Consider the following 13,817-nt stretch of genomic DNA (forward strand, 5'->3'; position numbering starts at 1 on the left):
CCGGAGAGAAGCCAAAAAAAATCATAGTTACAGATGGAGACAGAATCTCAATAATGGAATTCAGAAATTTGAAAGGCAGTCAATGTGTCCTTATACCAAGGAGGAAAAATGCATTCCTATGCTGGGCTAATATACAGAGAAATGTGTATCAACCTGTTAAAGATAAGTAGTTTCTCATGCAGATGAGCATGTGCAATTTCCACGCAGGGACAGCAAGACGGGGGTTTGCAATGCAGGTTTTGTTCTGTTCTCAGAAGAAGGGAATTGCCTGTGCTGTTGGAGCTGCATGGCTGAGAGGCTTCAGCTAGGGCAGGTCACAAGAAGCAGAGCTCTGACCTGAGGCAGACCAGTATCACCTCTAAGGGCACTGACGCATCCCAGAAGCCTCAGAACTTAGATACCAAGGATTTAGGAGAACCATAAGTGAAAACTGCAATAGTCAAGATGTGGTGACTGGGACATGATTATGGATTTCAACAGCTGGTGCAAGTCTGGGAGAGCTACTGGCAGCCCATCTGACAAAGCTGAAAGAAAAGCAGACCGTGTCAAAGCTGACTCAGGATATCTTCCTGGAGAAAAAAGTAGAAGACTGATTTAAGGAAAGTAAGCATCTAATTGTGAAGAAAAAAGACACACCGCACCCCCCCACCCCCCCCACAAAAAAAAAAAAAAAAAAAGAAGTGTTAAGGTAAGAGGAAGATCCTTCCCAGAATTAGTAAGCTTTAAGAGTAAGGTTGAAAGTAAGGTAGTGAAAAGAGGAGAGAAGGCTTGGTTGAAGAGAGAGGCAACTGTGCTGTTCAAGGCATTGTTTGAGCAGTGTGCTTGAAGACCAGTCTAAGCAACATTAGATTTGAATTAAATTCCCCAGAGACAGTGAACCTCAGGGAAAAAAAAAAAAAAAAAAAAAAAAAAAAAAAAAAAAAAAAAACAGGATGTGCCTCTCTTGGAAAACAGAGTGTGAATAGATAAATGTTCCAGGAAGAAACTGCATTACCACCGGAATTAACTTCTGTGAAATTTGTCAAGTTAAAAGCCTCAGCATTACCAGTTTCACCATATGGTTTTAATTTTTTTTTCTTTCAGAGCAGCTGGCATTTTCCTAGGATGTTCAGGTCATGCCCCTATTGTCTAACTATGATGAGCAACATTAAAACATTACACAACCAAATAGAGTCTGAATGCTATTTCTTAACTAGCTGCACATTATTTTGTCTTTTTCTCTTTGTTTTTTAATGCAGTTCAGAAAATTATGGACTCCCTTTATGAAACCAGCCTCTCTTTAAATAATTAGGTTTCCTATTTTTCTTCATGCTTACTTTTTTAGGGAAGAGATTGTGAATTGAAGCATCATTATCAATGATCTGCAAGAAAAGCGAAGTGTTTGAGAAAAAAATACAGTGGGTGATGCTACAGAATGACTGCAGGGAAGGCCAGGCAGCCTCTGTACAACTACGTGGCCTTTTGGCTGCTGCAGCTTAAAAACAGTGATCTGTTAGGCTGACGTGACTGCTTATTCTTCTGTTCAAGAAGCTGCTGTACACTATCATCACTGAATAGGAAGAAAACATAAAGTTTATCCTGTAGCTGAGAGAAGTTGATGAGCGTTAATAATGAGGACAGATCCGTAATATAAACCGAGTGAGGTGGATCAATTTATAATGCAGGTGATGTCAGGTAAAAAACAGTTTGAATATGAACAAAGCAAGATAATATGTCTAGAAATAATAGTAATAATAGTAATTAATAATAATAATAAATAATATTAATAAGGCGGCTTGTATTATGCAGTAATATGCTCTGGAAAACAATTGCTCCACTGGGGACATTGTGGATAACAGATTGAACATGAGCTCCGAGGGATATACTGTCATCTGAAGTGTTACTGTGATTCTTTATGAGTCTGTGTAAGTCTTTGCCAGGATATAAACTTTATTCCTTGTCTAGACCTGTTTGGAGGGTGAGTGCAGCTCGCCCCATGACCAGACAGAAGGCACTTGGTGGCTAAAGCACAGCAGTTTTGCCGCATTTATAAGGTTGGAGCATATGTCCTGCATGACAAATTTCATGAGCCCCCAAGCTTGCGATGACCTTTCTGCGTCCTGCAAAGCAGTATGGATGGGGCTGAAGGACACCTGAAATTGGAAAGCTGACAAAGCTGGGGTAGTGCACAGTCCATCATGAGTCCAAAAAGTGGACAGCCACCAGTCTGGCACAAAAATAACAATTCTGCCACAAACTGGGCTTGGTTGTGGGCAAATTCAGTTAAACTACCTCCAGATCTCTGTAGGCCTCTTGGGTGTGTTAGTCTTTCAAAGACCATTCCTTGCTTCTCAGTGTATGGTTTTTGCATATAGGCAGATCCAGTCTGGTAATTTCTACTCTTGTATGTCAGCAATTCCTCTTTGCAAGCTTTGCCTGCTAAATTTTGGTGCCCCTCAGCTGCCTATTGTGAGCCAAAGTCACACCCTGTGGTGAGGTGCCAACAGGGCAGGGGACACCAGGACACTGGGACACCGGGGAAGAGGTGGCCAGGGGAGGGGGACCCCCAGAGGCTTCAGTGCTACTCCTGGACAGGGCTTACTTCAAAGCCAGACCTCTCATGAAATACCCTAGAGGGAAATCAGGAGGTCCCTGCTGAAAGGCCTGGCTCAGGGTCTGTGTGCACCTTCCTCATGTAAATGGGGCAGGTAGCAGACTCCCAAATCCATCTGCCCCCACTGCATTGGTAACTGGCTGCCCAAGGTCACTGCATGAACTAAACCAATGCTCTCATGTTCTCTGATTAAGAAAATGGCAGGTTTTGTCCCAAAGCTGTGCCAGCTGGAACTGCCACTGCCACGAGACCTGGGACAATTGCAGCTCCACACCTTCCCGCCCAGGCAGAGAGTGTTTCCATCACACTGCCTGCCCCTAGGACCTGCTAAGGAGTTTCACCACGTCCTCTGAGCAAACAATCCCTGGCATGAGACACAGCCAGGCTTTAAAGAACTGCTACAGTGCCTTACAATCACAAGAATTTGATGGGGCTTGTCCTCCTCAGTCTAGCTTACTCTCAGGAATTTTGTCTGAACAGTACTCCTAAATCCTTCTCTGGATGCAACTGCTGGTGATTTTGAGGTCTGCTATGTCACACTCATTACTCCCATATTGACTGTAAGAGGGTCTGGGCTCCACCACTCTTTCAGAAGAGTACCACGACCACCTCTCCCCATGTCTGTCCCACTCCATCCCTGAAAACAGGCAGCACGGTGAGCACTCAGCTTCCTTTCAGACCACACAGGCAGTAATATGGAAATGACACATCTTTTTTCTGGATCCATCCCTTCAGCGGAAGGGAGAAAATCCCTCTCCTTGGCCAAGCTTATCCTAGCCTAGTGTTTGGCTTCCTTGCCTTCAGACATGATAACAAACATCTGGCTAAACTTCTCTCCCCATCTGGGCCATGCCTGCAGTCTCCCTATCCCAGCTGACATTTCCTTCCTCTCTCACTTTGCAAGGAATTCCTATAATCCCCCCTACACATTTTTCAGAATTAACAAGGATTAACGAGCACCTGTCTCCATATGCTGCCTGTAACTATCTTTCAGTTTAATAGGTCCAGTGCTTCCATTACCAAATTTTGGGGGAAAAAATGAAATAGAAACATGATAATTCAGAACCTTGAGGTATTGCACAAAAATCACAAATGCTAAATAGGAAGGGAAGTCTGCAGCTGAAAGCAAGGCATATTCTCCTCACTAAGGCTCTGGGGATCATTTGAACATCTTAACCTTCAGGAAGCTACATTCAAGGTGTTTGGTTTTTTCTCCTCTCTAGAGAAGAGCCCTGCTTTTCTGGACTGTGTGTGTTAAAGCCAGAGGATTTCCCCTTTTAATTATTTTTGAAGATTGCTCTGAAAGCATATTTTGGCAAACCCAACTGAGAATATGGCATGTAATACTTTGGGGAAGTTATATTTAGGGAGCTGAGAGATATTTGAATGTAGAAGAAAATTTACAGAACATGGCATAAATGGTAATGGCCAATGACTAGAAAGGCTTCGAGAATTCAACACAGAAAAAAAAGATTACTGTGGCTTCTAACCTGCAAGATTAGCAATAAAGATTTAGTGATCTGGATGCTCATGAGACTGTTATATGAGAACATGGACAAAATGAAGCATACTTTGATCTACAGTTCCCATTTAGAAAACCCTAAAATTAGCTACAGTATATCTGAGGTGCTGAGTGTATCTCATAGACCACTGAGCATGTCTGTAATTAACTTTGCTTCTTTGAGTGCAAAAGGACATGTGATGGATTATCATCCAGACAACAGGCCTACAAAAGCAGCTCTGTCATGGATATATGGGTATATAATGCTCCCTGCTAATTCTATCTCAGTTACGTGGTGCAGTATTTGGATGAATTGCTCAATTTTTGAAAATACTATTTTTAAGATCATTTAACCGGTGGATAAAAATGATCTGGGGAATGAAATCTCACAGCAAGTGCTGAGGACACACATGTCAAAGCCCAGGATGAGAGCCAGGCTTTTTCATTCACACTAGTTCCTTCCTGATTCCAATGCAAGGATATTTTGGGGAATCTTCTCAAACCATCTCTGCCTAAGGGCCAAGAAGCAATATGACCCAGGGCTGCCTGACTCTCCATGGAAAGCAGGCACTGGGCTGAGGTGATGGGCATATTAGGTGTACCCCTGCTGCTACTTCTGCCAAGCACCATGTCAACAGCTGACAAGTTGGGAAGTCCCCAAAAAATTGCACCTAGAGGGAAAGTGTGCTTGAAGCCTCAGCAGAGACCTGGAGCAGTCCACTGACAGGATCAATGTGAAGGAATGATTTAAATCTGTGTTGTTAGGTAACATTGACATTTTAATGTATTTATAGGGGAAAAAAACGATTTTGGAAAGGAGACAGACAGTTGAAATCAATACTTTTACACACATAAATAATAAATCTTTATCAAAAAAAAAAAAAAAGGTTAAATACTAGCATAGGATCTTTATGCAGTGTAGACTTTTCAATTCAGCTTGCTGAGTTTATTCCCATTAAACTGTACGTAATTGCCAAGAAAGGTTCACAGCTCTTAGGCAAAGAAATTCCATTTACGTTACCACTAGGTGGCTCACAATCAAGGAGCAGAATACTTGCTCCATCAGTGATCAGAATAAACACACAGTTAAAAGATTCTTACATGCTGTCTCATAATTGTCGTGCTTCAAAATTTTCTATAAATCACAAAGTTCCCTAGGTTAATGGTAAATACTCCCTTGAGAGAGCAGAGCTGTCATAGCCTCAGCAGCATTATAGTTCTTAAAGATAGACATCACTTGTGAATATGTGGGAGAATAACATCCAAATGAAAAATTTGTATTTTTCACCTTCTTAAAATCAATTGCTACCAAGTGAAGTCATCAGCTGACAGAGAGCAATGGAGAATGTTTAAATTCCTCTAAAGAGCAGCCCTAGCACCACATTATATTTTAATTTATTTTAACAAATCATCTGAATGAGTAACTTGTTTTGGTTCATAGTGATTACCTTTATTTATAACTGTTAACAGTTTATGACTCGAGGTCTAACTTTCTATTACATATTGCTTTAGATTAAGGACAAAGCTTGCAAATCAAACCCATCCTTAGCTGAGAGTAACTTACTGATAGGCGAGACTCCTGGGGATAGATTTATATCTGCAATCAATCAAACCTGCTGGCTTACAGCACTTTGCTCTTTCCAGGTCAAGTAAAATAAATAGAAAGGACAGTTTCTGGAGAACTTTAAGAGGCAGATTATGTTATCTGCTACCTTGCAGTCAGCCATTATCCTACCACTGACATATGAATTGCCTCCTGTTGAGGACTGGGACTTGTTGAACAGGAAGATGTCAAAGAGAGCGAGAAAGAGACATAAGAAGGATTTCAATTTTCTCATAATTCAAATGCCATAAGTGTTGTGTGCAAATCTACCATTGCTTACACAAAACAAGAGGAGGTATTAGCCACATGGAGTACCTACCTCCTCACAGTGGTCCTCGCTTTTCACATGCAAATAAAACACTTTGACAGAAGCAGTTAAGTCTGGGCAGTTAAAATATACCTGAGCAATAGGCATGTTTTTATATGGTACCTCACAGATGAAGATTTTGTTATCCATATGTGCTCATCATGGCCATAACTGAGAGTTACAGAGAGAAGTCTCCTAAGGGACAATATCCAGGCTGATTCCAGCTCCACACCTACACAACCTTCCTTGGCATCTCTAGAAAAAACACAGCATGTGCTTGTTTTGGTTGCCTTTCCTGTCCAACAGCCCATGCTCAGACATAGGGTGCTGTGGTGACAGACAGAAATGAAGCTGAGTGCCCTGAATCCGTGCCTGGCTGCAGAACCTCGGCTGAACATTTCCTTGAACAAGGAGGCCACATGCTATCACACCTTCAGCCTTGGAAGGAGAAAACTCCTCTTTCTTTGGCTTTTTTCCTTAAGAGTGAAATTTGGCACCATCAAAATGCAGTGCACCTTGGCCTCTGTGGTACAGACTGTATAGCAACCTCACAGAAGGTGAAGGCAAACTTTCTGTGAACCTGTCACAACAGGCACAGAGCTACAAGATGTAGCAACTTGCTACGAGAAGTAACAAGTTTCCCTAGGTATTTGTTTTTACTAATGCTTGAATGTCTCACACATCTCTCATGTACTTGTGAAGCCTTTGCCACACTCCTTGATGGGGATATCACTGCTTGTCCCTGGGCTTACAGAGATAAGCATGTGGCTTCCCAGGCTACTTTTGCAATGGCTACCTTTTTTGTTGTTTGTTTTCCAACATATACATCCGAATACTCTCATCTCTTTACTAGTACCTTGATAATGAATCACATACGCTGTTCTTGACTGTGTGATATCGCTGCCTTAAACTTCCATTGCGTTACATGCATGCACACATGCACAGAGGTTTGCTACACTTTTTGGTTCCCAGTGTAGAGTACAGTTCATTGTCACATTCACATTTTTCAAAGCCCTCCATGTCTTCTTCTGCCTGTAGTGGCAAACAATTTGTCTAAAATCTAAATGACTTTATCTGTCTTGTGAAAAATCAACAACACATTATACTGTTGATCAATAGGAGCAGACTGTGCCTAGAAAAGACCAAACCTTCAGGAAAGCCAAAATAAGTCCAAAACAAAGTAAAAGCATCCTCTAACCACACCAAATGCAAATTAAATATGAAACATGCTTTTGCATTCCCACTGCCCAAGCTGACTCCCAGAGCAGGACACGCCTCCCTGCACATGAGTCCAGTTCTTGCAACTGAGACAGAAGTCAGACCTCTGTCTTAAAATGCTGTCTAATACTACAAAACAGCACTGGGATAGATACTACATGCTGCCTATAATCCACATTTTTCTTTTGAGATTTGTGTATCTGGCCTGAAACTTTTCCCAGTCTAGGCATTTATTCTGTGGTCAAATTGGTTATATAGATTGTGCAATAGTTGAGGATTTTGTCTTGTCTCATGGCTCAGAGAGGTTGCTGGACACTTTTAAAGCTTTAGTCCATAGTTTCTGAAACCCCAAACCACTGTGCCAAACAGACAAAATTCCTTGCAGAAAGAAAGAATTTGGAAAGTACTCCTGCCTGCAGCCCAGAGTGGCCAAAATCTAGAGCTGAATAGGTTCAAAGTGGCAAAGGACAGGATGGAGTTTAGGCAAACATAATTTGAAAACTTGACGGGAATGAAGAGTTGCAGTGGTGAATCATAACCCTTAACATTTTGTATAAAGGCTAGTTGTTTCAGATGTGTTCCTGATAAGCTTCTCTTTTTGCCCTTCTAGTGAACATTATGGATAGATCCATGAAGAGTAAATATCCTGACGTATCTGGGAAAGAAAAGTGCCACAATGAACAACTCCTAGGCCTGGCATCAAGAGATATCAAGCCCCAGTGCAGGTGAGTACAGGAATGGCTCTGCCAGCCTGCCCTCCATTTTGTCATGGGGCCACCTGATCACTCTCTTTGATTGTGGAATTTTGACCATCCATTCTGGAGTAAAAAGGTATATTTGGAGTTAGATTATCAAGCATAAAGGTATATTTGGAGTTAGATTATCAAGCATAATTTACAACCTCATAGGATATATGAAAATTTGTATTTTAGGCTCTCCGTTAATATATATTTAAGATACACAGCTATGTACAGGCTGTGGCTATGGTTTCTGCCTTGGCTTCTGGAAAGCGATTTGCAGAGGACATACCAGTGGTATCTGAGCAGCTCAGTTAGCCCCCCTGGTTGCAGCTCCACACCACACAGCTGCGCTGGGGGACCAGCAGCCTAAGCACAGCTGCGTATAGAAGTGCATCTCTTCTTCAGGAAAGGACATCGAGTGCATGGATGAGTTCCTCAAAGCCCTTCTCCTCTGAAGAGAGTGGCTGAATATGTATCACTAATGAAAAGTGAGAAGATAGGGACAAACATGGTTCATGTCTTACAATATTCTTTCTTTCTCTCAAGCACACATTTACCATCTGTTTTCTGAGAAGGGGAAAGTCCGTTCCTACAGTGCCACCTTCAGTTTTTTCTTGCATATTGTCTCAATTTTACCCTGTTTCATTTCCTGAACTTTTTCTCTTAATTAAGGCCCAAATAGAAGCATTGCTGCGCGTTTCTCTTTGATAGTAGCTTGCATCTCTAAAACACAACACTCTTCAGATCCAAGAGGCAGTACTTGAAAATTTCTCAACAGTGTCATTTGTCTCTGTGGCATATGAGCACATTCTTAGCTGATGAGGCAATCAGCTATTTGCTGAGAAGGAGAAGTAGGAGTAGGGATGGGTACTTTTAAATGAGGTATTATGAAGAAGTATTTTGCCAAAGAAGTCTGGTAGGTGTCAGTGTATGCTGTATATGAGATATGTATCTGAATGGCTGTTGTAATAATAAAACTCAACATAAACAATAATAAATACATTTTATTCTCTTGGAGGATCAAACAATAAAGTTATCATCCAATTGTGACAAATATAAAATGTCAATGGTTACACTAGAGAGATTATGTGCAGCTTGACACTCCACTGAATGACTTTATACTAGTAAATTTTATACCCAGATAAATCAGTGCAGCTACAGTAATTGTTTTGTTAAGAAACATATAAACAGAACCCACAAGGAATATGAAATATGTTATTATTCTTTTCTGCAATCAGAGCTATTTTTTGTATGAGGAAATGTAACTGATAGCTATTTTTAAGTCAAAGAAGTACCTCGCTGACATTTCCAGGATGAAGAATAAGTATATAAATCTTGTGTCATGCTCTTTTCTACACCACATTGCCAAAAATATCTTCAGTAACTTCTCAGACAAAGTTATTTTAATTTTTATTTTTTTTTAAGTTTCAGCACTGCAGGCACATGCATATCAGCACTTGTGCTGTGCTCACAGGGTCTTGTCCCTGGGCACTGAAGGTGATGGTGTATGGTCACTGGTGTGATGATTGCATCGAAGACCATGGCTGGCAGTGACAATATGAGCTCTGAAAGGCCACAGGAAGGGAAGTACCCACCTCACAGGTAGACCTCATGGCAGATCCTCACTGGGAGACTCGGTGCCTGGTGAAGGACATTGCCAGAGCCTGTGCTTTCCCTGGAGTGATGCAAGGAACCACCATCAGCTCTCAGAGCAGCACAGATGTCCTCTTGCAGCCCTGTACTGACATGGTGACAGAGGCTGGGGCTGTGAAATGTCCCAAGCCCAACACCAAGGGTGAGGGTGGAGAGGGTCTGTCCCTCACTCCCATGCAGGGAAAGGAGGTGGCAGTGGGTATGTGTTCCAGGTGAGTTTACAGAGCAGGTGCTGCCCTTGGCTGGGCTATCGCCTGCAGTGCTTGGAAGGAGGGGAGATGCAAGGTGCCCTTTCTTGGCCATTTGGTGCTGGTCAGGCCCAAATGCTGGCCTATGGGAGCGCAGCTGATTCAAAAACTTTGTGAAGGGCCATAGCTGGATTTCTTTTGAAGCTGCCCATCCTTCATACAGTCTTTGCTTCAGACTGGAGTTGTGGAGCATTCCAAAGAGGGTGAGGAGTAAGCTGTCTGTATCCCCATGCTTTGGGCAGTCCTGTGTTTGCGAGCTCACCGTTGTTTGTCAGCTGGGCATCTCAGTTCCTGTGCAGTCAGTAGACATCCAAGCTGTTATTCAGATGCCAAAGTATTGATGCCTAGTGCTGTTGAAATGTCCTGGTGTTTTCTGGATGGCCTCCAGCTGCTGCTGCAGAGGAGCTAAGGTGTCCTCTAGGTCCTGTGTCATATCTGCAAGCCACACAAGGGCAGATAGCCTCAGGCTTTAAGTAGCCTCAGGCATCTCAAAAGTACAGTTATCAGTGCTAGTAAGGGGACAATCGAATGGAGCTTCTCAGTGTCTTCCTCACCATGGGAAGGCTCAATCTCCAGACCCCATTGTCCATGCTTGGCATATATCCCCCGAGATTTGTGGACCAGGACTTCACCAGATGCAATGGGAGCTGAGAAACCTCATCTACACATACATTAGATGACTAATGTCAGGTGTCCCAGTTGGAGTCCTGCCCAAAATGTTTATTGCACTACAATGTACGTTCTCACTCATGACTCAGTTCCATGAGGAAGCTGTAGAAATCTAGTTGCAGCACCCAGATTGGAATGGTCTCAACTTCCCCATCTCCTAGGGGGCATGTGCTAACAGTAAGGGTGCTTGGGACCTCCTCTGGGACAAAGGTCCAGGGAGAGACTGAACCCAAGACAAGCACAAGAGGCAAGGTGCAGGGGTCCCAGCAGAGGCTCAGCTGCTGAGCAGCTGCTCTGCTCACAGCTTGTTCAAACTAAGGCAAACTCTTGGGACGCAATGAGACTGCCTGGGGCTCTGGAGGTCTAGGCAAAGTCCAGGTGAGCAAAAGAAAAGCTCTTTCCCTTCTTTGGTTCTTGTAATTGCACACTGTCAATCATGAATAGAGTCAAGCAGGGCCACTTGGGTAGAGCTACATGGCAGGTCATGCAGAAAGCATTTCTCCCCCAGAGGATCTTACTAATAGTGCTGAAAGAGCTGTAGGGTAGGAGATCCCAAGGGCACATGGTGCTGCTTTGTGTGGCCACTCCTAGGGCATTTGGGAAATATGGTAAGGGCCTGAAAGTTGAACGTGAGCCCCAGCTTGCAATGCCTTCCCAGCTCAGCCCCTGGGAGCAACCTGAGACAGCAGCACACACAGGCAGCAAGACCATCGTCTCAAACCTCATGTAGCTCTTTTTTTCTAGATAAGAAGTTATTGTCTTAGTTGCCTCCTGCCTTGAAGCAAGCATAGCTCTGAACCTACAAAGTGAATGTGACACGCTGCAACTCCTATTTACTATTTTTATGCCTACATTATCCGGCATAAGTGGTTGAAAAATGTTTGTGGCACTGTTAGTTCAAACCTTAATGCAATGCATCAACGCCAGCTTCTGCAAATGGACTGAAACATGAACTATTTATTTTAATATGGAGCATTCAGAAACTGCTCCTGGAAGTGGAACCACTTCCACCAAGCACGGCCCATGCTGCTGGAGCAGCAGCAGAGTTTCCTTGCAGCAGCGAGAGCCGAGGCAGCAGACATGAAGGCCCCACTACACTCATCCGTAATACTCAGATTTAGATCCTCGTCACAGCTTCCTGAGCGTGCTGTTTTATCGCACTGTGGTGAAAGGAAATGAGCTCACACAGATTCTTCTGATGATCACATGCAAAAGTTATGGTTTTTTGCATGCCAAAAACACCATAACTCTTGCATGCCAATAAAACAGGGTTCTCCCACAGTGTATTGCTACCAAGCAATGTGTTCCATGCTCAGGGTGGGGCTCCTAAAAAATGCTTCACTGTCATCAGCTTCCAGAGGAGTCACCTTTCTCTTCATTTGCCTCTCTAAATCATATTTGCCATGACAGTAAAGTTTTGTTCTAACACATTTATCTACAGCATGAGCTTAACCAAGTGTCATTCACAGATGGCATCTGTTGTAAACTATTTTAAGACCATATTTAGAAAGGGGACTGAAGTGTTGTTATCTATGGCTTTAAGACCTCCTCATTGATAAAAGGCTTCTTTGCATTTCTTCCGCCAAGTACATTCTGGATTCCACAGCACAAAGCCCCCGCCTGCCAACTGACATGGTATTTGAGCTGCAGATTAATATCCTCTCAATTGTTTTTCTGACAAGACACTAATAAACCATCCAGAGCAGCTCTGCCTGGGAGAAAACTCGTAAAACATGAATTGGACATCAAGTCCATAAACAGAAATTGCTCAGATGGTATATCTAGTCCATCACAGCGTTAATGAAGATTTCATCCAGGACAAGTGAGCGCTCTCCAATGAGCTGTGTTTCTTTCTTTCAATAGTACCTTATAGGTTTGCACATTTCTGACCTCCATTTCTTCTCAATAGAGTAAGTGAAAGAGTTCCTGTTATATAGTGCCTGACTGACAGCTTATGTGACCTGATTTGCTCATAGTCCATTTTCCAATGAACAGTTTCTGGCCCCACTGCTCTATTTCCTATAAAAATAAGAAATAATAATAATAATAAAGTAATATCTGATATTATTTTCAGACAATGAAACTGATGATCTGAAGCAGGGCAATTGCTTGGGATATTATTTTCCTTTGGTTAGGGCATGGTGCAAGAGGAGAAGCTAAAAGTTAAATTTCTTCATCCCTCAGTAAAAAGTGAAATGATTAAAGTGAGCACAGGCAAATCCATTTCAGCACAAAACAGCAAGGCATCCTAGTAAGGCAAGATGCAGAGCTTATATAACACACATTACACACCTCGTTAGGGAATTCAAAATATTTGACAAGGCAAAGCCTGTCGAGATCTGTAAATAAAGTATGAATGTGGGTGCTCCGGGGCAAAAAGCTAGAACAAGCAGATCCCAAAAGATACAAAGGTGAGTTCAAGCTCCCCCACCTAAATCCTTTTAAACACTCTGAAGGTTCCCAAGTTTCTCACTGACGTCCTGTTCATTCAGCATAGCAAAATGATGAGCAAATGACAAGTACAGGGCAAACCTGATTGCTCAGAGTATAGCAAATACGCCACAGTAAAATAATTACCCTGGAATGTTAAGTGTCACTGTGGAACATAAAGTTATTTCACTGATGCTTAAATGAATGCAAGAGGAATTTATTAGCATTTTTATGGAGAATGAACGCATTCTTGCCTACAAGTTAACAGGAAGGTGATATTGATAAATATAGACCTAATGAATGGAAATATGTCATCCCCAAATCTCATTTTTGCAGGGCTGCAAAGCCAGGCTGTGCAGTCCTTTCTCCTGTGAGCAGCTCTGCTCACTTCAGTGGGATGGCAAAGGTCTGTGTTCCTGCAGCTCTTATACAAATTCAAGGCCTACAAAACAATTGGTGAGGAGACAGCAGGAGACTTGAGAACAGCACACTTACACACTCACTGCAGCCTGGTGTTGTCATTTCTAAAGGCATCACAAACAGCTCCTAATCTCTCAAAATGTAATTGAAGTTGAGTTTCAACACAGATTAGCTGAGAGCTCAGCTCAAGGGCACTTTTTGAAGATGAAGAGCTCAACAAAAGTCCCTGGCTTGCAAAATTCAAACCTGCTGCACCTTAATATAAGCAAGAATTTTAGAGTATTGATGGACAGACCAAGTGATGAAACTGTCTGGTTTGTTATTGGTATAGAAAATACATGTAGTTTATTTTCACTTGTAATATAATTGTTCTTTTTCATTTTTTAAATCTACATTTTTGCCCAGCAGAACCTAACTAAGCCTCCATCTCTGTGC

At 42.4% G+C, this 13,817-nt stretch overlaps 1 long non-coding RNA gene across 2 annotated transcripts in view; it reads left to right on the forward strand.

Annotated features, from left to right (window-relative positions):
* The first annotated feature begins 7,687 nt into the window (after window positions 1–7,687).
* Window positions 7,688–13,817, forward strand: part of LOC137852232 (uncharacterized) — a 34,501-nt gene continuing 28,371 nt past the window's right edge. Inside the window, exon 1 of one of the 2 annotated variants that reach the window (XR_011093741.1) lies at window positions 7,688–7,947. This is a non-coding gene — a long non-coding RNA (uncharacterized lncRNA). The remainder of the gene's footprint in view (window positions 7,948–13,817) is intronic. The other variant, XR_011093742.1, reaches the window with a different exon arrangement.

The sequence above is a fragment of the Anas acuta genome, chromosome 2 (assembly GCF_963932015.1).
Source record: "Anas acuta chromosome 2, bAnaAcu1.1, whole genome shotgun sequence".
NCBI lineage: Eukaryota > Metazoa > Chordata > Aves > Anseriformes > Anatidae > Anas > Anas acuta.